The sequence below is a fragment of the Mustela erminea genome, chromosome 7, assembly GCF_009829155.1.
Source record: "Mustela erminea isolate mMusErm1 chromosome 7, mMusErm1.Pri, whole genome shotgun sequence".
In the NCBI taxonomy this organism is placed as follows: domain Eukaryota; kingdom Metazoa; phylum Chordata; class Mammalia; order Carnivora; family Mustelidae; genus Mustela; species Mustela erminea.
In genome coordinates, this window is record NC_045620.1 from 113,743,128 (window position 1) to 113,765,190 (window position 22,063).

Here is a 22,063-nt window from a genome sequence, read left to right on the forward strand (position 1 = left end):
TGCATTGGGCTCCCTGCTGGGTGGGGAGCCTGCTTCTCCCTCTCTCACTCCCCCTGCTTATGTTCACTCTCTTGCTGTGTCTCTCTCTGTCAAATAAATCAATAAAACCTTAAAAAAAAATCATTAGATTTCTTTAGGAATCTCCACACTGGAGATTTTATAAAGTGGCTGTTTTCCAAAGTGGCTGCGCTAACCTGCATTCCCACCAACAGTGTAAGAGGGTTCCCCTTTCTCCACATCCTCTCCAACACTTGTTGTTAACTGTCTTGTTGATTTTGGCCATTCCAACTCGTGTAAGGTCGTATCTCAGTGTGGAGGGGGAGGTGAATCATGAGAGACTGTGAACTCTGAGAAAAAACTGAGGGTTTTGAAGGGGGATGGGTGAGCCTGGTGGTGGGTAATAAGAGGGGCACATACTGCAAGGAGCACTGGGTGTGGTGCATGGACAGTGAATCTTGGAACACTGAAAAATAAAATAAAATAAAATAAAATAAAAAATTACTAGATTATGACAATGCTATTCTTATCCAAGAACTCACTCTGAATTTTGCTCCTAGAGAGAAAGAAAAGAGGTACATACTCTCTTTTGTGTGGTATGTTATCTCTCCATAACTGAATTCAAGTAGGCCATACATCTCTCAAGAAAAGTTAATTCAGGCGGTGACATTCCTTAAAATTTTACCAACCAGTGATCACACCCTAAACATCCATTCCATTAATTTAATAAATTTGAGCCCAAAGCATAGGAAAAACAAAAACAATTCATATTGACAAATATCTATCCATTAGTACTTTATCTGAAACTATGCTATGTAACAAATAAAAAAGAAAATATTTTAAAATGACTAGACATATATCCATTCTCTACTATAATAAAATGGAAGACCATTTACCTATATGGAATTCAACAATTGCCTATCCAAAAAAACAAAAACAAAAACAAAAACAAAACAAAAAAAACCACCATTTATTTCAGTTGTCAGAGTTGATCTTCTCCAGTGTTCCATATGAATGCTCATGCCAAAAATTCCTGTCTGTACTCAATACACTATAAAACAGAATCGTCTGTGTTTAACAGATATTCCCATTCAAAGCAGACTCTATCAATATTAACAACTATAAAACTAATGGCAGAATCAAAACCGTTAGCATTCTAAAAAGGCAGGGGTTGGATTTCTCTACAAGCCTTTTCTACAATGCGAATCATGTGTGCTTATGTTGTCACAACAATAAACAGAATTTAGTAAGGCCTAGAAAGGTATCTATTACAATTATTCTCAGCTTCTTTGTAAAGAACAATTTCTTATTTTCTTGAAGCCTTGTGAAAGTGAACCCTGACCAGGACATTACTGGGTGCTGTGAAAGCTGGGACTTTCTTAATTTATACATTAATAATTTAAACACAAACTCAACTGATTTGTAATCCAGTCATCTAGTTCTTTTCAGTTTTCCTTTTCTTCTTTCTTTCCCTCTTTTATCCTTCCCTTCTCTCCTTTCCTTTTCTTTCAATAAAGTTACTAAGCATCTGATAAATGCTTAGTAGCATTACCTTCATTGTCATGAGCCTATAAGGAAACCAAGAATAATACTTTTAAAAGCCCAAAATAACAGCATTTGGCCAGAATTAATACTGACAAATTATGCAGTATTTTAAAATTCATGAATAAAATTTCCCTAATTTTCTCTACTTATAGTCAGGTTCAGTTGAGTGTATTTAGTCATGTGTATTTGTGCAATGGACCAGGGGTGGGTGATTTTTAGTTTCCTGTATGTCCCCCTTATATATCCACTTTAAGTTCAAATTCAACACCCTTAAAAATAAAACTTATTTTTTCACACAAAATGCTTTTATCAAACAAGACTTGTGACTTTGAATCAATTTTTAATTTCTATACTTTCACTATTTCCTAGTATTTAAATACTATGAAAATTTCTATTTCCTTTTTATCTCCATTTTTTTGCCTCTTTCATAAGGTATGACCTTCATTATTCCATGCTAAGATGACTAAAATTATAAAATGGGTCTAGCCAGAATCTTCCTCATTTTCACCTTCAAGTTAGTTTATGTACCATCTATGGCCTATAGCTGGCAGTGGGGGGAGGGGGAGATACATCATTCCATTGTTAAACATTTTTAGTGATCCTGTTTCTTAAAGAAAACAATTCAAACACTATAATTTTTACAACATCCACCAATAATAAAAGTTCTTGAAAGAGAGGGTTTAGAGGGAAAATACCTCAACATAATCAAGGCCATATTTGAAAAATCCACAGCTAACATCACAGTCAATAATGAAAAATAAAGATTTTTATCTAAGATCAGCAAAAGGACAAGGATGTCCACTCTCACCATTTTTATTCAACATAAAAGTCTGGGCCACAGCAATCAGGCAAGAAAAATAAATACAAGGCTTACCTTGTATTTACCAAATTGCTAAAGAAGTAAGACTGTCAATATTTGCAGATGACGTACTATATACATAAAACCCTGAAGATTCCACCAAAATTAAAAAAAAGAAAGAAAATGATTAGAAATGATAAATGAATTCAATGAAGTTGTAGGATACAAACACACAGAAATCCATTAAATTTCTATACACTAATAACAAAGTGGAAGAAAGAGAAATAAAGAAAACAATCCCATTTACAATTGTACCACAAAGAATAAAATATCTAGGAATAAACTTAACCAAAGAGATGGAAGACCTGTACTTCAAAAATTATAAAACTTTTGTGAAAAAAATTAAAGATAATACAAATAAACAGAAAGATATACCATGCTCATGGATTGGAAGAACTAATGTCATTAAAGTGTCCATACTATCCAAAGGAACTTACAGATTAAGCGCAGCCCCTATCAAGATACCAATAGCATTTTTTTTTTTTTTTTTTTTTTTTAAGATTTTATTTATTTATTTGACAGAGAGAGAGCACAAGTAGACAGAGAGACAGGCAGAGAGAGAGAGAGGAAAGCAGGCTCTCCACTCAGCAGAGAGCCCGATGCGGGACTCGATCCCAGGACCCTGAGATCATGACCTGAGCCGAAGGCAGCGGCTTAACCCACTGAGCCACCCAGGCGCCCCCCAATAGCATTTTTTTATAAAGATTTTATTTATTTGACAGAGAGAGATCACAAGTAGGCAGAGAGTTAGGCAGGCAGAGAGAGGGGGGAAGCAGGCTCCCCGCCGAGCAGACAGCCCGATGCGGGGCTCGATCCAGGACCCTAGGATCATGACCTGAGCTGAAGGCAGAGGCTTAACCCACTGAGCCACCCAGGCACCCCTGCCAATAGCATTTTTGACAAAGCTGGAACAAGTAATCATAAAATTAATATGGAACCAGAGAAGGCCCTGAAGAACCAAAGCAATCTTGAAAAAGAACAAAGCTGGAGGTATCAAAATCCCAGATTTCAAGATGTACTACAAAGCTGTTGTAATCAAAACAATATAGTATTGGCACAAAAATGGACACAATAGATTTATGGAACAGGATAAAGAGCTCATAAATAAACCTACACCTGTACGATCAATTTAACTGAGACATAGGAGGCAAAAATATGTAAGTGGGGAAAGACAATGTTTTCAATAAATGGTGTTGGGAAAACTGGACAGTGTAAAAGAATGAAACTGGACTACTTTTTCCCACCATACACAAAAATAAGTTCAAAATGGATCAAAGGCCTAACTTGAAACGTGAAACCACAAAACTCTTAAAAGCATAAGTGGAGTGCCTGTGTGGCTCAGTAGGTTAAAGCCTCCAACTTTGGCTCAGGTCATGATCCCAGGGTTCTGGAATGGAGCCCTGCATTGGGCTTTCTGCTCTGCAGGAAGCCTGCTCCCCCCGCCCCACCCCTGCCTGTCTCTCTGCCTACTTGTGATCTCTGTCAAATAAATAAATAAAATCTTAAAAAAAAGAAAAAGCATAGTCAAAAACATAGGCAAACATCTTTGGACATGACCCTTAGCCACCTATTTATGGATATGTCTCCTTAAGCAAGAGAAACAAAAGAAAAACAAACAACTGCTATGATTCCAAAATAAAAAATTTTGCCCAGAAAAGGAAGCCATCAATAATACAAAAAAGACAACCTACTGAATGGGAGAAGATACTCACAAATGATTTGTCTAATAAGGGGTTAGTGTTAAAAAAAAATATGAAGAACATCTATAACTCAAGAACAACAACAACAAAAAAAGCCTAATTAAAAAATGGGCAGAGGACCTGAATAGGCACTTTTCCAAAGAAGACATACTGATGGCGAGCAGAAACATGAAAAAGTGCTCAATAGCACTATCATCAAAACCACAATGAGATATCACCTCACAGCTGTTAGAATGGTTATCATCAAGAAGACAAGAGATAACAAATGCTGACAAGGATGTAGAGAAGAAGTACCACCAGTGAATCATTGGTGGGTATGTACATTGGTACAACCACTGTGAAAAACAGTATGGAAGTTCCTCAAAAAATTAAAAATACCATATGATCCAGCAATTCCACCACCGAATATTTTTCCAAAGAAAACAAAAACACTATAGTTTGAAAAGATGCATGCAGCCCTATGTTTATTTCAGGTTTATTTACAACAGACAAATACGGAAGCAACTTTGTACATTGATAGATGAATGGATAAAGATGACAAGGCTTTAGTGGAATATTACTCAGCGATAAAACGTAATAAGATCTTGCCATTCACAACAACATGGATGGATCTAGAGAATATTATGCTAAGTGAAATAAGTCAAACAATGAAAGATAAGTATATGATTTCGATTATAAGTGGAATCTAAAAAACAAAACAAATGAACATGGAAATGAACAGACAAATAATAAGAACTGGTCATTGCCAGAAGGAAGATGGGCGAGAAGATGGGTGAAATAGATGAAAGGGACAAAGAGGTACACACTTTCCATTATAAAATAAGTAGAATATGGTGATGAAGAGTACAGCAAAGGGAATACTGTAATAGCATTGTACGGTGACAAATGTGACTACACTTATGGTGAGCACTGAGTAATGTACACAATTGTCAAATAACCTGAAACTAATATACTATACTTCAATTTAAAAATGTGATACTAAAAACGAAGACACTATAATTTTATATTTATTTACTTATTTATTTAAAATATTTTTATTTATTTATTTGACAGAGAGAGATCACAGTAGACAGAGAGGCAGGCAGAGAGAGAGAGAGGGAAGCAGGTTCCCTGCTGAGCAGAGAGCCCAATGTGGGACTCGATCCCAGGACCCTGAGATCATGACCTGAGCCAAAGGCAGCGGCTTAACCCACTGAGCCACCCAGGCGCCCTATAATTTTATATTTAATACTCTGCTATCTAACTTTCAATGATTTAATATAAAAAAGAACAATTCTACTTCAAGTAACTTAAAAGAAGCATGCTGCCTTCTAGAATAATTTTGTCAACTGGAAATTTTCACACCCAACAAAATGACCCCTAGTTTCAAATATTAAAGTTATAAAAGAATTAGTAGTGATATCCACATTGAGCAGGAGTTTGAATTTGATGATCTGTCAGACATTTTTCTCATCTAAGATTTTTGATTCTATTCCTACACATTTATCTCCTTTTAATGCATATATGATCTTTCTTATCTTTATCAAACTCAAAATTTCATCATTCTCTGAACATTTCCTGTATTTTGTTGCTTTCATGCATTACCAATATTTGACACCCCTATTAAAAAAAAAAAAAAAAGCCTTTTGCCTTTACTCTTCACTCACCTAAGCCCTTGCTATCTTTGAAGATGAGCAAGCTGTTACCTTTCACCCAATTTATTATCGAAGTGGTGTGTTGATATGCTGTCTAGAAGGCTATCCTCCCTTCACATCTCATCTAACTCTGTTGTGGAAGAGACAGGTCTATGTTCAGTGAAGGGCATGGCTGTCCTCAACTTCCCCCAAGAATCTTTTAGTAACATACCTATCTTCCATAATTTTTTCAGAAAGTCCCAACCTTGGATCTTTTTCAGCAAGGTCATGGGGTAAATAATGGATAGGTTAAGAAAGAGAAGCATGGGGGATGACATAGGACTTGTGAGTGCTCTTATGCAGCCACCCACCCGATGTGATACTGACCATGGTTACTCACTCAGCAATATAGCCCCTAACTTAACGTTCTGATATTTTATTCCTCCAATGTAAAGACCTCATTCAGATGGTCCTTAAAGATGGTAGAATGAACACATGCATTAGACTCCATTCCTCTGTGAATTACAGTCTAACCAAAACTATAATGTATCTCTCTTTGGCGGAAGGCAGAATGGAAAACTTAGGTTTCTATAGTAAGTGTTCATAGGTCTGTGTGTATGTGTGAAAGCGTAAAATCTACGAAAGAAAGCAAAATCTCCAGTTCTATAGATAATCACTAAAACTGTAAAGTAAAAAAGTGGCAATGAAACAGAGGCAAATACCAAAATAATTAAAAGATTAAAAGAGGTGGTGACAAGTGTATGTGGGTACAGAAAAATGACTTTTGAACTTTATGTATAAGCTTTATAAAAATAAATAATATAAAATTAATTTTAAAGTATTTTTTGGAAAACAACAATATTTGAAAAGTATACACACACAAACACATACAAAACAGATGTGATTTGTGTTGGGAAATACTGGACAGCTGGCTGTCTTCCAAAAAGCCCACAGTATGGCAACTGTGGTCAGTGTATCATGGTACAAGATCTGGCCCTCAGCACTATGAACTCTGATTCCCCAACATGCCAAGAGTAGATGTCATTCTCAATGGCAGATTAAGGTGAAACAAATTCATGAAACTGATGTATAAAATCCAAATGCTGCTTTTTAAGTATTCCATGCGAATTACAGCCTATAAAGGAACCAAACATTTGAATCCATATAACCATCTTTTTTCTTCTTTTAGTCATATCTACCTGTAAAATTATCTACAGTAAGGATGTCACTAACCTAATGTACAGTAAAAGTACAGAAGAGGTGGAAATAGACATTAATGTTTTGAATTCATACAGACCAGGGGTGTCCAAAGTAACTATAATATGATCCACAGATATGCACACAAAAGCCTCACATGTAATTTGAATATTTTTAGAGGCCATATTAGAAAATAAGAAAGAGGGGTGTCTGGTGGCTCAGTTGGTTAAGCATCTGCCTTTGGCTAGTTTCATCATCCCTGGGTCCTGGGATGGAGCCCAGCTTAGGTTTCCTGCTCAGTGGTTAGCCTGCTTCTTCCCTCTCCCTCTGCTGCTCTCCCTCTCAAAAAAATAAGTAGAATATCTTAAAAAAAAAAGAAAGAAAGAAAAAAATTAGGTGAACTGAATCTTTTTAAAAAATTTTTTATTTTTATTTTTTATTATTTTTTAAAGATTTTATTTATTTATTTGACAGAGAGAGAGATCACAAGCAGGCAGAGAGGCAGGCAGAGACAAAGGAGGAAGCAGGCTCTCTGCTTGGCTTGGTACAGCTCAACTTGGACTAGCCACAATTTCAAGTGGTCAGTAGCAACATATGGCTAGTAACTATCATATTGGACAGGCCTACCACAAGACTCCTCTTATAAGCACACAAGAAGAGAACTGAACAGCAGAAAGCTGCTTTTTAGTGCTGGTCTTAGAACCTCAGGAGTTAGTTTTGAAATATGGATATTTAATTGTCTCAGGCTAAAGTGACAAGCCATATATTAAATCTACAGTTAAGTATACATCTTTCCAGGGGACAGCACAGTTTAGTGCTTGGATGGGGTTGTCTCTTTTCTCTAGATAGTATTTGCTGGGATGCAGTCCATGTTTACCTCAATGATTTCCCTTTTTGTTTTCTAAGAGCCAACTAGTCTGGTGGAAGAAACATTTTTTCTTTAAATATTCTAATCCTTTGAACCAAAATAGAACTAATTTCTCCTTACCTAAAGTTTGCCTCTTTTTTAGTGACCTTACATGTCTTTCCTATTTTCAACTATGGAGAAGAACTTCCTTTCCTCTTATTTTCTTATTTCTGGAAAGCATTTTATTAGATACCGGTAAACAGAATCCATATTCCACATGTTTGATGGGTGCATCATCATACAACTTTCTATAGGTATGAATGTCTAATTTAGCAGCTCAGCAAGCTAAAGATTATACATTCTCACAATTCTTATATTTGAAAACATCAATTATATTTTAAGTCCTGCCATAGCAATTATTTTTATACTTATTAATAAAACATACTCTTTGTATTTTTAAAACATAATTTATTTATGAACTATATAAAATAATAATTGTTCTGTATAAGTGTCCTGAAATCCAATGAGATAATATGCAAGATACATAAGTTATGAGAAGTGTTTTATAAATGGATTTACTTAGTGTCTCTATACATTTGTTTTATGTTTATTAAAAAATGTACAAAATTATAAAGTAAAGGACAGTGCAATAAGCACGTATCAGCAGAATGTTTATAGGTCAGGAATATATATATACCAAAAATGAAAATCGTACTTGGATAATAAGCTCCTTTAAAAGATGGCAAACATTTATAGTGATAAGTAAAATTATAAACACAAATAAAATTTTTCCATTAAATTCCATTCTTAATCTCTTGCCATTGAAAAGCAGCTTTCTGCTGTTCAATTATCTTCTTGTATGCTTATAAGAGGAGTCTTGCAGTAGACCTGTCCAATATGGTAGTTACTAGCCATATGTTGCTATTGACCACTTGAAATTGTGGCTAGTGCAAGTTGAGCTGTACAGTAAGTATAAAATGCATACTGCAGTTTAAAGTCCTAGTACAAAAGCTACATAATCATCTTATTAGTAACTTTTTTATTGATTGTATGATGAAATTTAAATTTGTTGAAATTATTATATTTTTGCACATATCAGGTTAAATATAATAGTAATATTTTGAAAAAAAATTTTAGCAGGACCTATTTTCCACATTGTATTTAATAAATAAAATAGAGGTTTTTTTTTAAATTTTGAGATTAGTGAGTAGGGGATCTGGTTCTAGGGGCTCTTCTAGTATAAATTAGGAAAGATGTTTCTCATCATCTACAAAATCATCAGATAAAATGGTCCTTAGGCTCTTCCAAAGTTCTAACATACATACAGACAGACAGACTTATGAATGGGCTACACAGGTTCCTGGCACTCACTGTAGCTATCCCTTTGAAACTTAGTCAAGATTTCATAGAGCCATTGAGGGAATGCTCCAATTTCTTGGAATAACAATGCAAACTCATAAGCATAACCATGAATCTAGGACTCTCAAGGCCCCAGAAAATCAGAAGTTCTGGGTTTGAGTTCTGCTTTTATTAAGTATCAGTTCCTAGACAAACTGTTTAATATCCTTGTATCTTCAATATCCTTTTGTATAAAATGGAGATGATAGCTCCTGTTCTGCCCTTCTCATGTGGTTATTGAGATATGCATATGTGTATATCCAAGCATGTGGGCATGTAAGTATTAAAGCTAAGTAATAATCAAATGAACAGTATTAGTATATTTTCTCCAAATATAAAAGCATTCCTTCACTTTTACTATCAGCTATGAGCCAGATGTGATGCTAAGAATTTTACTTACATTGCCTCTTTTCATCCCTATGAGGTAGTGCTAGTCTCGTGTTATAGATGGAGAAACGGAAGTTTGAATTGTCAAATAATTACCTAAAATTACAATGACAGTAAATAGTAGAGAAGGGATTTAAAAATGGGAGTATAGTCTAACTTCAAAGCATGTTTTGTAAAGACATTTTCTTACTTCTCTAAGTACACCTGCACTCCTTTCAAAAAGCAACTTCACAAGTCATTGTCGACCATCAGAGAGCAATTTCGAGTGCAATGGGAGGAGAGGCAGAATGAAAATTAAATGTAATGTAATGGAGGTGTGCAGGCATTAACTGCAGAAATGTTTTAGAATGAAATTAGAGATATTATTACTAACAGATTTTTTTTTTTAATTTAAATGTATTTATTTTAGAAAGAGAGGGAGCAGGTGGGAGGGGCAGAGGGAGAGGGAGAGAGAAACTCCAAGAGGACTCCATGCTGAGTGTGAAGCCCAAAGCAGGCCTCAATCTCATGATCCTGAGATCACTACCCGAGCTGAAACCAAGAGTCAGGCATTCAACCACCTGCACCCCTCAGACTCCTCACAGTTAGAGACTAAAAGGTAAAGGCCTTAAGATGTCATTTTTAGATGATGGAGCATGAAGATTCAGTTATTGTTACTGTAGAGGTGAGAAATGAAGATGCTGGGCTGGAATGGAGTTGGAGGGAGAAAGAAAAGGCAAAGGGATATAGAGAGACAAGAAACAGGAAAATAATACTGGAGCCCAAACTCAGAGACTATTTAGTGCTGGAAGACAGTGATAAGAAGACCTAAACCATTCAAGGGAAAAAAAAAATAGATGTTTACATTAGCAAAAATCTTTGGAGGGATTCTAATCATATTAAATAATTCAGCTGATGAGCTAATGGAAGCTCAGAGAATCATAGACACAACAGGCAAAGAAGTTGGAGGATACCCAGGGTAAATTATAAATGGGGTCATAGAATCCTAAGTAATAGAGAGAGTGAGTGAGTGTGTGTGTGTGTATTTTTTACATTATGTAGAGTCAATCCAAATCCTAAATTACTGTGACAATTTCAGAATTAATTTATACAAAACTAGATCATTCCTGAACTGAATAGTTGCTTTTCGAAAGGAGTACAAGTAACAGTAACAATAACTGAATCTTCATGCTCCATCATCTAAAAATGACATCTTAAGGCCTTTACCTTTTAAAATCTCTAACTGTGAGGAGTCTGAGGGGTGCAGTTGGTTGAATGCCTGACTCTTGGTTTCAGCTCGGGTAGTGATCTCAGGATCATGAGATTGAGGCCTGCTTTGGGCTTCACACTCAGCATGGAGTCCTCTTGGAGTTTCTCTCTCCCTCTCCCTCTGCCCCTCCCACCTGCTCCCTCTCTTTCTAAAATAAATACATTTAAATTAAAAAAAAATCTGTTAGTAATAATATCTCTAATTTCATTCTAAAAACATTTCTGCAGTTAATGCCTGCACACCTCCATTACATTACATTTAATTTTCATTCTGCCTCTCCTCCCATTGCACTCGAAATTGCTCTCTGATGGTCAACAATGACTTGTGAAAGGCTAACTCCATCCAGTTTCCTCCTCTTTCAGTTTACTTAGACTTTCTGTAGACATTAGCACTGTTAGTCTCCCTTTCCTTCTCAGAAATCTCTACTCTCAACGACTGCAATTCCTAAATGTCCTTCTAATTTCTCATTATTTTCAATGATCTTCATTGAGTTACCAGTTCCTACTTGCTTCTTTAAAGAAAGAAGAAAGGAAGACTGGGAGATGTGGAAAGAAAGGAACACCACCTAAAGGAGGATCTGCATAAGCTATTCACTCAGAGCCTAGGATAGCAAAGTAATCAACCACTATCACTCTTGTATGATGGAGACTCAAAGGCAGGTAGGCAAGTGGGAAAACTTTATAATAGGGGTTGGGAGGGCAATGCAGATATGCTCTCATTGCCTCACTGGAAGAGACTGAGGCAAGCTAGAGGTGAGCTACTAGAAATCTGACCTCCTATGTAATTAGTGTAGGGAGCGTCACTGGTTTTCTCTGGCTGATCCTGAAGTCAAAGCAGGGATGAAGGAATCGAAGTTTGAGAAACTGACAGTCACTGACCAAATCCTGACTATCTGGGGCCAATTGCTGCAGAGGTTCTTGTTTGGCTGCCCAGAATGGTGGCTATAGGATTGTTGTCAGAGTGTTATTTCATATAGGATACGGCCACTGTTCAATGGTCTATCACTCTAAACTCTGTTAAAAAAACAAAAAACAAAAAACAAAAACTTCTTCTATAAACTAGCTCCTGCTTCTGGCCCCATTTTTCTACCATAGACCATGTGTCTACCAAAGAGGAGCTGAATAGATACTCTCCTTTCTTAAACACCTTCAAACGGGGACATATTAATGGAACGACATGTTTGCTGCCGTCAACACATTTACTGGGTAGTCATGTGAGGAGAGGGCCTCCCAAATTAATAGTAAGGCCATTTTACTTCCACAGTGGTTTTGAAGGTAGATGTTTCATTTGAAGTAATAATTTTCCAAATATTTTTCTCCTGATTGACACACATCAGAAGACTCCTTAGGAAAATTAGATATATTACTTTTCCTTCACCATTTTCACCTTTTTCTCCAGAATAATTTCAGTTTTCTTCTATCCTTTAACATCTGCTTCACACAGAGTGATGCATTTCCATTTTGAAATCTATATTGTGTCACCTGGACCAGGTATACCACAGTGATTCGAATCAAGAAGCAGATAAATCATGTGTGATTGATAACAGAGGTATATGCTAGCAATGGGAAATGAATTATGATAAAGAATAATCGGCCCTGTCGAGCTAGAAGGCAGGTATTGTGGGGCTTAATGTTGTATAAATATAAAGCCCTAAGATTTTAGAATTTTATGCAGTCCTGCCATAAATCATGACACAAAACATTTCTATATTTTACAGATCATGCACACACATTTTTTTCCCGTCATCCGAAAGACATATTTTGAGATTCATTAGGCGAACTTCTACTGTGCCTCCGTGAGCAAACTGTGCCCTGCTCTTATGTAATCCAAGGAGAGGGCAAAATGTTTCAATAAGCCATTGATCAGACCCCTGAAGAACTTGGTTAACCTCAAAATCTGAGGACAGAGCAAGCTGTAATTTTTTCATTCAGTGCTACCAACCCTTTTGTTGAACTAGGACCACAAAATTATTATTTTTACTTTAAGATATAATTTACATGCAGTAAAATGTTTAGGTATGAAGGGCATAGTTTATGGACTTTGGGTTTATGATATTACCACTAAAATTAACATATAGAACATTTCTACACTGTGAGAATTCCTTCATGCAACACATCAATCCTCCCTCAACTCCTTGTCAGAAGTTTAGTACTGTTCTCATTTCAATGACCATAGAATAGCTTTATCTGTTCCTGAACTTCATATAAATTGGATCAGGTGTGTGTACTCTTTTGTGTGTGACTTCTTTCATTCAACATGTTTTTGACATTATTTTGGAATCAGTTCTTTTCTATTACAAAATAAAATTCTGTTGTATTAATATGCCACACTGTATTCTATGGATAAGATTTTGAATTGTTTCCATTTTTTCTTCTTACTGAATAAAACTGCTATAGACATTTCTTTACATCTTTGTGTGCATATAGGCCTACTTATCTCTAAGATATACCAAGGAGTGATATTGCTAGGTCATGGAATATGTGTATTCCTAGGATGGTAAGAAATTGTCTGAGGTTTTCCAAAATGGCTGTACCATTTCACATTCCAACCAGCAATATATAAAAATTTCTACTACTTCACATCATTCCTAACTCTTGGTACTGTCCATCTATATCCATTTGGATGGATGTGACCCATTACCTGGTTGTGGCTTTAACATACATTCCCCCATTGATTAATGATGTTGAGTATCATTTTCATGGGTTTAGTGGCTGTTTGTGTACATTCTAAGTGTGTGTTTATTTCTTTTGCCTATTTTTAGTGTTTTTTGGTCTTTTTTTTATTGAAGATCTTATTTATTTATTTGACAGAGATCACAAGTAGGCAGAGAGGCAGGCAGAGAGAGAGGGGGAAGCAGGCTCCCTGTTGAGCAGAGAGCCCGATGCAGGGCTCGATCCCAGGACCCTGGGATCATGATTTGAGCCGAAGGCAGAGGCTTAACCCACTGAGCCACCCAGGCGCCCTGGTTTTTTGTCTTTTTTTATAATTCATTTATAGGTGTGCTTTATATTTTCTGGATAATTATGTTTTGTCCTCAAAGTTGCTTTTGACCAATGTCTCTATTAGATCTGTGACCACATTACAGAGTTTGTTTTATTATTAAGAAATATTTCCTACAAATACAAATCACTGAGGAATAAAATAAACACTCACAACTGATTTTATGCCTAAATTAAGTCATGAACACTGGATTCATGAGTCTGGAAACTTCTTTAATCTGACTGAAGAAAGGAATTTCTCTGTAGCTGTACAATAAAAATCCCCACATAATTAAGTGCTAGGAAAATAGCATCTGCAATAAAGGAGCAACTTAATTATGCATAAGTGTGTGATTATCAGCCTGTCCTGAGTTCCAGAACCAAATATAATTAGTTGTCAACTCATCACTTACTCTTGATGCCTATAAAAATTAACAAGACTTCTCTTCTGTAATTTTGTCTTTCTGTATTTTCCCCATTTCATTAGATGACACTGCCAGATTCCCACTTGTTTAATTTAAAACCTTGTCATTTATCTGATTTCTTTCATTGTTTCAATCCCTATACCTAATAAATGAACAAATATTAACAATTCTATATCCAAAATATATCCCCAAACTAACTACTTTTCTCCTCTTCACTGTCACTATCTAGTCTCTACTACCTTCATCTCTCTGAGGGGCTATTTTAATATCTTCCTAACTAATCTCCATGTGTCTACTCTACAATTATTTCTACAAACTATGGCAAAAGTAACATATATATTATAGATACTATGTCATATATATATATATGTATATAATGTAATATATATGACATATATTAAGAAATATATATGACATATATATATATATATTACATTAAGAAAATGTTTCTTTCTGTGCTTAAAGCCTTCTAATGTACATACCCAAGCTTTAAGTTCCTGAAAAGTATTATCTTTGCCTACTTCTTATGTTATCTTGTATTCATAACGTCATTGTCCCAAGGCCAAACTAACTTTCTTCTTCTCAAACACCATAAGCTTGTGCCTGCTTCAGAATCTGTGCTCTTGTCCCTCTGTGTAGAGAAAGCTCTTCTTCCAAATTTTCTTACAGATGCCTTCTTTATATCATCCATGTTCCTGGTCATTTGTAACCTCCTCAGAAAAGATGCTCCTTGCATGCTTCCTTAAAGTGACATGTTCTCAACCCCATTTTCTGTCACAACAGCCTCTTTTATCATTAAAATAAAAAACCAATAAAAATCAAGTAAGCACTAATAAAAAATTAAATAATCAATTATATTGGTTAGAATTTGAGTATTAATATTAATTACATACTTATCACTCTTTTTTTACTATTATGTTATGTTAGTCACCATACAGTACCTCATTAGTTTTTGATGCAGTGTTCCATGATTCATTGTTTGCATATAACACCCAGTGCTCCATGCAATATGAGCCCTCCTTAATACCCATCGTCAGGCTAATGCATCCCCCAATGCTGCTCCCTCAAACCCTCAGTTTGTTTCCCGGAGTCCATACTCTCTCATGGTTTGTCTCTCCGTCCGATTTCCCCCCTTCATTTTTACCTTCCTTCTTCTAATGTCCTCTATGCTAGTCCTCATGTTCTACAAATAAGTGAAACAATATGATAACTGTCTCTCTCTGCTTGCCTTGTGTCATTTATCATAATCTCCTCAAGTTCCATCCATGTCAATGCAAATGGTAGGTATTAATGGTTTCTGATGGCTGAGTAATATATATGGACCACATACTCTTTAACCATTTGTCTGTTGAAGAGCATCATGGCTTCTTCCACAGCCTGTACTTTCAATGCCATCCCAATCAAAATACCAATGGCATTTTTCAAAGTGCTGGAACAAACAACCCTAAAATTTGTATAGAACCAGAAAGACCCTGAATCACAAGGAAAATTTGAAAAAGAAAACAAAGCTGGGGGCACATCAACATTGCCTAATTTCAAGCTATTTTACAAAGCTGTGATCACCAAGACAGCATGGTACTGGCACAAAAAAATCAGACACATAGATCAATGAAACAGAATAAAGAGCCCAGATATGGACCCTTAACTCTATGGTCAACTAATTTTTGACAAAGCAGGAAAAGATACCCAATGGAAAAAATGCAGTCTCTTCAATAAATGGTGCTGGGAAAATTGGACAGCTATATACAGAGGAATGAAACTTGACCACTCTCTTATACCATACACAAAGATAAACTCAAAATGGATGAAAGACCTCAATGTGAGACAGGAATCCATCAAAATCCTAGAGGAGAACAAATATAGGCAGTAACCTCTTTGACATCTGCCACAGCAATTCCTTTCAAGACACATCTCCAAAGGCAAGGGAAACAAAAGTGAAAATGAACCTTTGGGACTTGACATCAAGATAAAAAACTTCTGCATAGCAAAGAAACAGTCAACAAAAGAAAGAGGCAACCCATGGAATGGGAGAAGATATTTGCAAATGACACTATAGATAAAGGGCTGGTATCCAAGATCTATAAAGAGCCTCTCAAACTCAACACCCAAGAAGCAAATAATCAAGTCAAAAAATGGTCAGAAAGACACGAACAGATACTTTTTAAAAGAAGACATACAAATGGCTAACAGGCAGATGAAAAAATGTTTATCATTAGCCATAAGGGAAATTCAAATCAAAACCACATTGAGATATCACCTCACACCAGTGAGAATGGCAAAAAATTGACAAAGCAAGAAACAACAAATGTTGGAGAGGTTGTAGAGAAAGGGAAACCCTCTTACACTGTTGGTGGGAATGCAAGTTGGTAGATCTACTTTGGAAAACAGTGTGGAGGTTCCTCAGAAGGTTAAAAATGAATCTACTCTATGACCTAACAATTGCACTATGGGATATTTGACCCAAAAATACAGATGCAGTGAAAAGAAGGGCCACATGCAATCCAATGTTCATATTTCTCACTCTTCTTTGATGATTCTTATGTGACTGAATCTACAATTTTTTTGAGTGACATCTTTGAAACATACTGGGTCCTAAGTAAGGTGGCTCATTACTTTCTGCCTACATGAAACAGACTTGGATTAAGCTTGTTGTGTGTCAGAGTAACCATAAATAGTATCTCTTTTCACTCTTGAAATTCTATGATCTCCATAACTATAGGTTATATGTAAATTTAAATAACTATTTCCAGAATATTTTTCAGAATGGCTGTATCAGTCTACACTTTCCAGCACTGTGAGAATTTCTATATGCCGACATCATTGCTAGCAACAAGGCAATATCCATATATAAAATTTTCTAGCCAAATAAAGTGATAACTCACTGTGTTTTAATTTATTTCTGTGATTACTATTAAGTTTGGGAACATCTTGCTATGTTGCTAGCTTTACAGATTTCTCATTTTATAAACTACATGTTTATATTATCTATAAATTTTTTACATGTGTTCTTCAATATTCCTAGTTGATTTTCATAATTGAGGAAAACAAAATATTAGTTTCTAAGAAGCAACTAAATATTAGAACCATAAAAGCACTTAAGTCAAAACAAATATTGATTTGATAACAGAATTCCTAACTTTTTTAGTATATTTAATAATTGATTATTGGCTATCAAGTGTGACCTATATTCACTTCCTAGACGTAATAATTTTACCATTTTTTCAGATATGTGTATGTGTGTGTATATATATATATATATATATATATATATATATATATATATGGGGTTTTTTTTTTAGGTTTTATTTATTTGACAGAGATCACAAGTAGGCAGAGAGGCAGGCAGAGAGAGAAAGGGGTGCAGCAGGCTCCTCGCTGAGCAGAGAGCCCAATGGGGGGCTTGATCCCAGGACCCTGAGATCATGACCTGAGGCAAAGGCAGAGGCTTTAACCCACTGAGCAACCCAGGCACCCCATTTTTTTCAGATATGAATGTATTTTTAAACTTATTTTTATTAATGTACAATGTATTGTTTGCCTTACAAGTACAGGTCTGTGAATCATTAGGCTTATACATTTCATAGCACTCACCATAGCACATACCCGCCCCAATGTCCATAACCCAACAACCCTCTCTCTATCCCCTAACCCTCCAGCAATCCTCAGTTTGTTTTATGAGATTAAGAGTCTTTTATGGTTTGTCTTCCTCCCAAACCCATCTTGCTTCATTTTTTTCTTCCCTACCCTCCAACCACCCCCACCTTGCCTCTCAAATTCCTCATATCAGAGAGAACATATGATAATTGTCTTTCTCTGACTGACTTGTTTTGCTCAGCATAATACCCTCTGGTTCCATCCACATCATTGCAAGTGGCAAGATTTCATTATATTTTATTTTAGTGGACAAGAAATGTTTCTTTTTACCTGGTTCCATTATCCTTCTGACATTTCACTTGAAGTTAGGAAGAACAACAAATAGGGAAATGGAGAAGAGAGCTACAGCTTTATCTTAGAATAGAAAGGCTAATTCTGGGTATGGCAGAAGTTACAGAATGATCTGTATGTAACTGGGTTTGATCATCTGTTAGATGTCCTTGTTAAAGTCAGCTCCCCTCAAGAGATTTGAGTTAACATTTAAGAAATAAAATGTAATTTCAATCTATCTTATTCAGACTCCAAGGCAGTAGTTTTAAAAATAAGGTTCCATAAATTTTATATAGTTATGAAGAAAAAGAATATTTTTTGCCCTTACATTCCTTTAAAAATTAATTTAAAAATCACCAAATAAATTAATTTTAATCTCTCAGGTCAGACAACCAGAACCTTTCAGTTTCCTAAGTCTTTCTCAAGTGTTATTTTTTCAGAAGATGCATTCACTTCTTCAGGGGTTGGCTTAAAATTAGTACACAATAAAATTAAATATCTTTCATACTGGAAGCCATCCTATACTTGAAATTCAAAAAGGCACTTTGAAATGAATGGTTTTATTAGCATTGCTGACCATTAAGATTGTACTCAAGAGATGTAAGAAACTGGCATAAATAATTATATGTAACTTTTCTTTATTTGAGCATCAACTGGGGAACTATCTATTTATTCTATTTTTCATTATGTCACATCTTGATAATGACTTTCCCTTTACATTAAAAAAAAATCTTAACAGACTGTTGCATGGTCAGTTTTATAAGTTTAGCTATCTTAATGACTTATTAATATTACTTCCCTATTGGCTAGATTTATTGCTGAGCAATCAGTCTTTACTATGACCCCAAATTCCAAATCAAGCATGTTACGCTCGATTTGGTAAGGCAATTTCGACACTGCTGATATGGACACTAAATTTTTGTCAGTCTCACTGTGTCCTTGGTCAGTTCATTAAATTTTCGGGTGGATGAGTATCTTCCTCTATTAAGTTGATACTCTACTTGCCAAGAATGGAGGAATAAAGAGCTAATTAATATTATGAAAGGCATTTTAATACTAACAAGTATAAAATAAATGGTAAGGTGAACAGTTAAACCTTATTACTTGCACTATATGACTATGCAATATAATTAGTTACAATGTTTATTTTACTTTTTACCCCCCAAATATTTGCAATTTGATTATGCAAGACAAATAACATAGATGAAATTTTGATCCAGGCTACAAACCATGTTGTTCTCAGATTTAGCCAGGAATAATCCACAGAAGAAAGATGGCTGATGAAAAATCTTGGAAGAACAAGCTCAAGATAAAAGATATTATTCATTATTCATTAAGCAATAAATATGACTACATGAACTATGAGTTTTTGACATTTTTTTAAATATCAAGGTGTAATTCATATAGTTGGTTGCTTAACCAATCCCTACTTCCCAAATAGTCTAATTTTTGCTCCTATTGCAATCTTTCCTTCATTCATCACATACCCCCTACTTCCAATTTCCACCTCCATGCTTAGCGCCGACTGGTGTAAGAGTAAATGTCAACATTAGTAAAAGAAATGAATTCAGGAACTCTAATTAAACCAATAAACTAATGGCATTTCCCTGGTCATTTTAGAAATGAGCATGCAACACAACCCAGACAAATTTAAAAAGGAGATCTGCTAGAATTTCTGTGAAATAAATTTCCTTTAAGAAATACAGCTTAAGCCATCACAAGAAAAAAAAATGTTTTAATTTTCAGCTATCTCAGGATGTCATGGTGTATGGCTGTGAATCTTGAAACAGTTACAGACATTTGCCGTGATGAGAGATGCTAGCCAGAAGCTGAAAACAACGGATGGTTTGGAGGATGCAGCTCAGGCAAAGACCTGGAAGCACAGTTAGAGGAAGGAAACCAAGCTTGACTTCACTCTATGTCTGGACTTCCAGTTAAATGAATCAGTACCAGGCTTACTGTTCAAGATCTAGACCCTTTGCATGCATATCATACAGTTGTTTTCTACAAAACCCCACTGGGTGCTATTCACATAAATCTCAATTGCTACTGGGTTGTTTCCAATGAAGGTCCTGAGGCAATTATGTTTCCTCAAGGAAAAGTAACCTAAAGCATGCAATGATTTATAACAAACTTACAGATAAGGCTCTCTGCAATCTTGAACACTGTTCAATGGTTTATTGCTATGTTTTAACTGCTAAAAAGGTTAAAACTATTTGGATAATGGAAATATTAACAAAGTTTAAGTAATAACCATACTATCTTATATTCATCATGACTCAATAAACATTTTTGCTGAGTATCTGCTATGTGAAAAGCAATATATAGATGGTATAAAGGATATAAAACTCAGGAAATAGAGTTCTTGCCTTCAGGGTTGTTTTTTTTTTGTTTTTTGTTTTTTGTTTTTTTTTTTTTTTTTTACATAGTACGTAAAAACATACCACAACAAAAATATCCAAGGGCTTGGTAGGAAATCCCAAAAAGTGATATATTATATCCAATTTAGCTTACGGACTGATTCACTAAAGAATTGGGACTTAGTTGTATCTTAAAAGACAGAGCTTGGAAGGTTTTGATAGATTTCAATTCAGTACGGGCATTTTGCAAGCAGAGATAAAAACTGAAGGAAAAAACTGGGAAATTCTGAAGTTGGAAAGTATAATAGTTGATGTGGAAAAGTCGTCACAAGATCTCAACAGATCTGAGATGGCAGGAGAAAAAAATCCAGTAAATCTCAATACAGATCAACAGAAAATATGAAAATATACATTCTGAAGAGCAAGAAAAGAGATTAAGCAAATATAAACAGATATTTAGATACCCTGTGACAATATAAGCATTCTAAAAGACATATAATGGGAGTCTGAGAACAAGAGAACAATGGGCAGAAAAATTCTTGAAAAATGCCCCCAACTTCCTAAATAAAAAAAGCATTAATCCCACAGATCCAAATAAGATAGACACAAAGTAATCCATACCTAAACAAATTGACAACACTAAAGCAAAGGAAAAATCTTGAAAGTTCACTTAGTGGGGAACAGTATTACAAGTAAAGGCTGACCACTCATAATACTAATGATGGAGATCAAATGTCAGAAGGATGACAAGTTCAAATTGTGCATGTCAGGGTAGGGAGTAGGGAGGAAATACTGTTCACCAAAGCTTCTGTATCTAGAAAAACAGTATTTTAAAAGTAAAGGTGGAAAGAAAAGGCAGGGGCGCCTGGGTGGCTCAGTGGGTTAAAGCCTCTGTCTTCGACTCGGGTCATGATCCCCAGGGTCCTGGAATCGAGCCCCACATCGGGCTTTCTGCTCAGCGGGGAGCCTGCTTCCTCCTCTCTCTGGGCCTGCTTCTCTGCCTGCTTGTGATCTCCGTCTGTCAAATAAATAAATAAAATCTTAAAAAAAAAAAAAAAAAAAGAAAAGGCAATCTCTGATTAAGAAAACCTGAGAAAATAAATTTTAGTCAGCTTACTTTAATGGAAATACTAAAATTTATTCAGCTCCAAACAAAATGAAAGGAGATATAAATTAAATCCACGGAAATATAAAGAAATAGTAGCACGGTATTCTTGGGTTTATAAGATAGAACTATAGGACACTAATAGCAAAATGGAGGAGAAAAGAAATTATTCAAGTAAGAGTTCTCTATTGCACTAAAATTAAGTTAGTATTAATTGGAAGTAGACTGTGATAATTCAGCAGCACATTATCTGAGAACAATCACTAAGAACATACAAAAAATATAGTTGAGGGGCATCTGGGTGGCTCAGTCAGTTAAGCTTCTGCGTTCAGATCAAGTCATGGTCCCAGGGTCCTGAGATGGAGCCCTGCCTGAGGCTCCCAGCTCCGTGGGGGAGCCTGCTTTTCCCTTTCCCTTTCCTCACTTGTGCTCTCTCACAAATAAATAAATAAAATCTTAAAATATACATAGTTTAAAAA

At 35.5% G+C, this 22,063-nt stretch overlaps 1 long non-coding RNA gene across 1 annotated transcript; it reads left to right on the forward strand.

The window, feature by feature from the left end:
* The first annotated feature begins 213 nt into the window (after positions 1 to 213).
* LOC116594681 lies at positions 214 to 12,304 on the forward strand. Its single transcript, XR_004287365.1, has 3 exons — positions 214 to 309; positions 6,613 to 6,621; positions 12,294 to 12,304. It is a non-coding gene; the product is annotated as an uncharacterized LOC116594681 (long non-coding RNA).
* Positions 12,305 to 22,063: the final 9,759 nt, after the last annotated feature.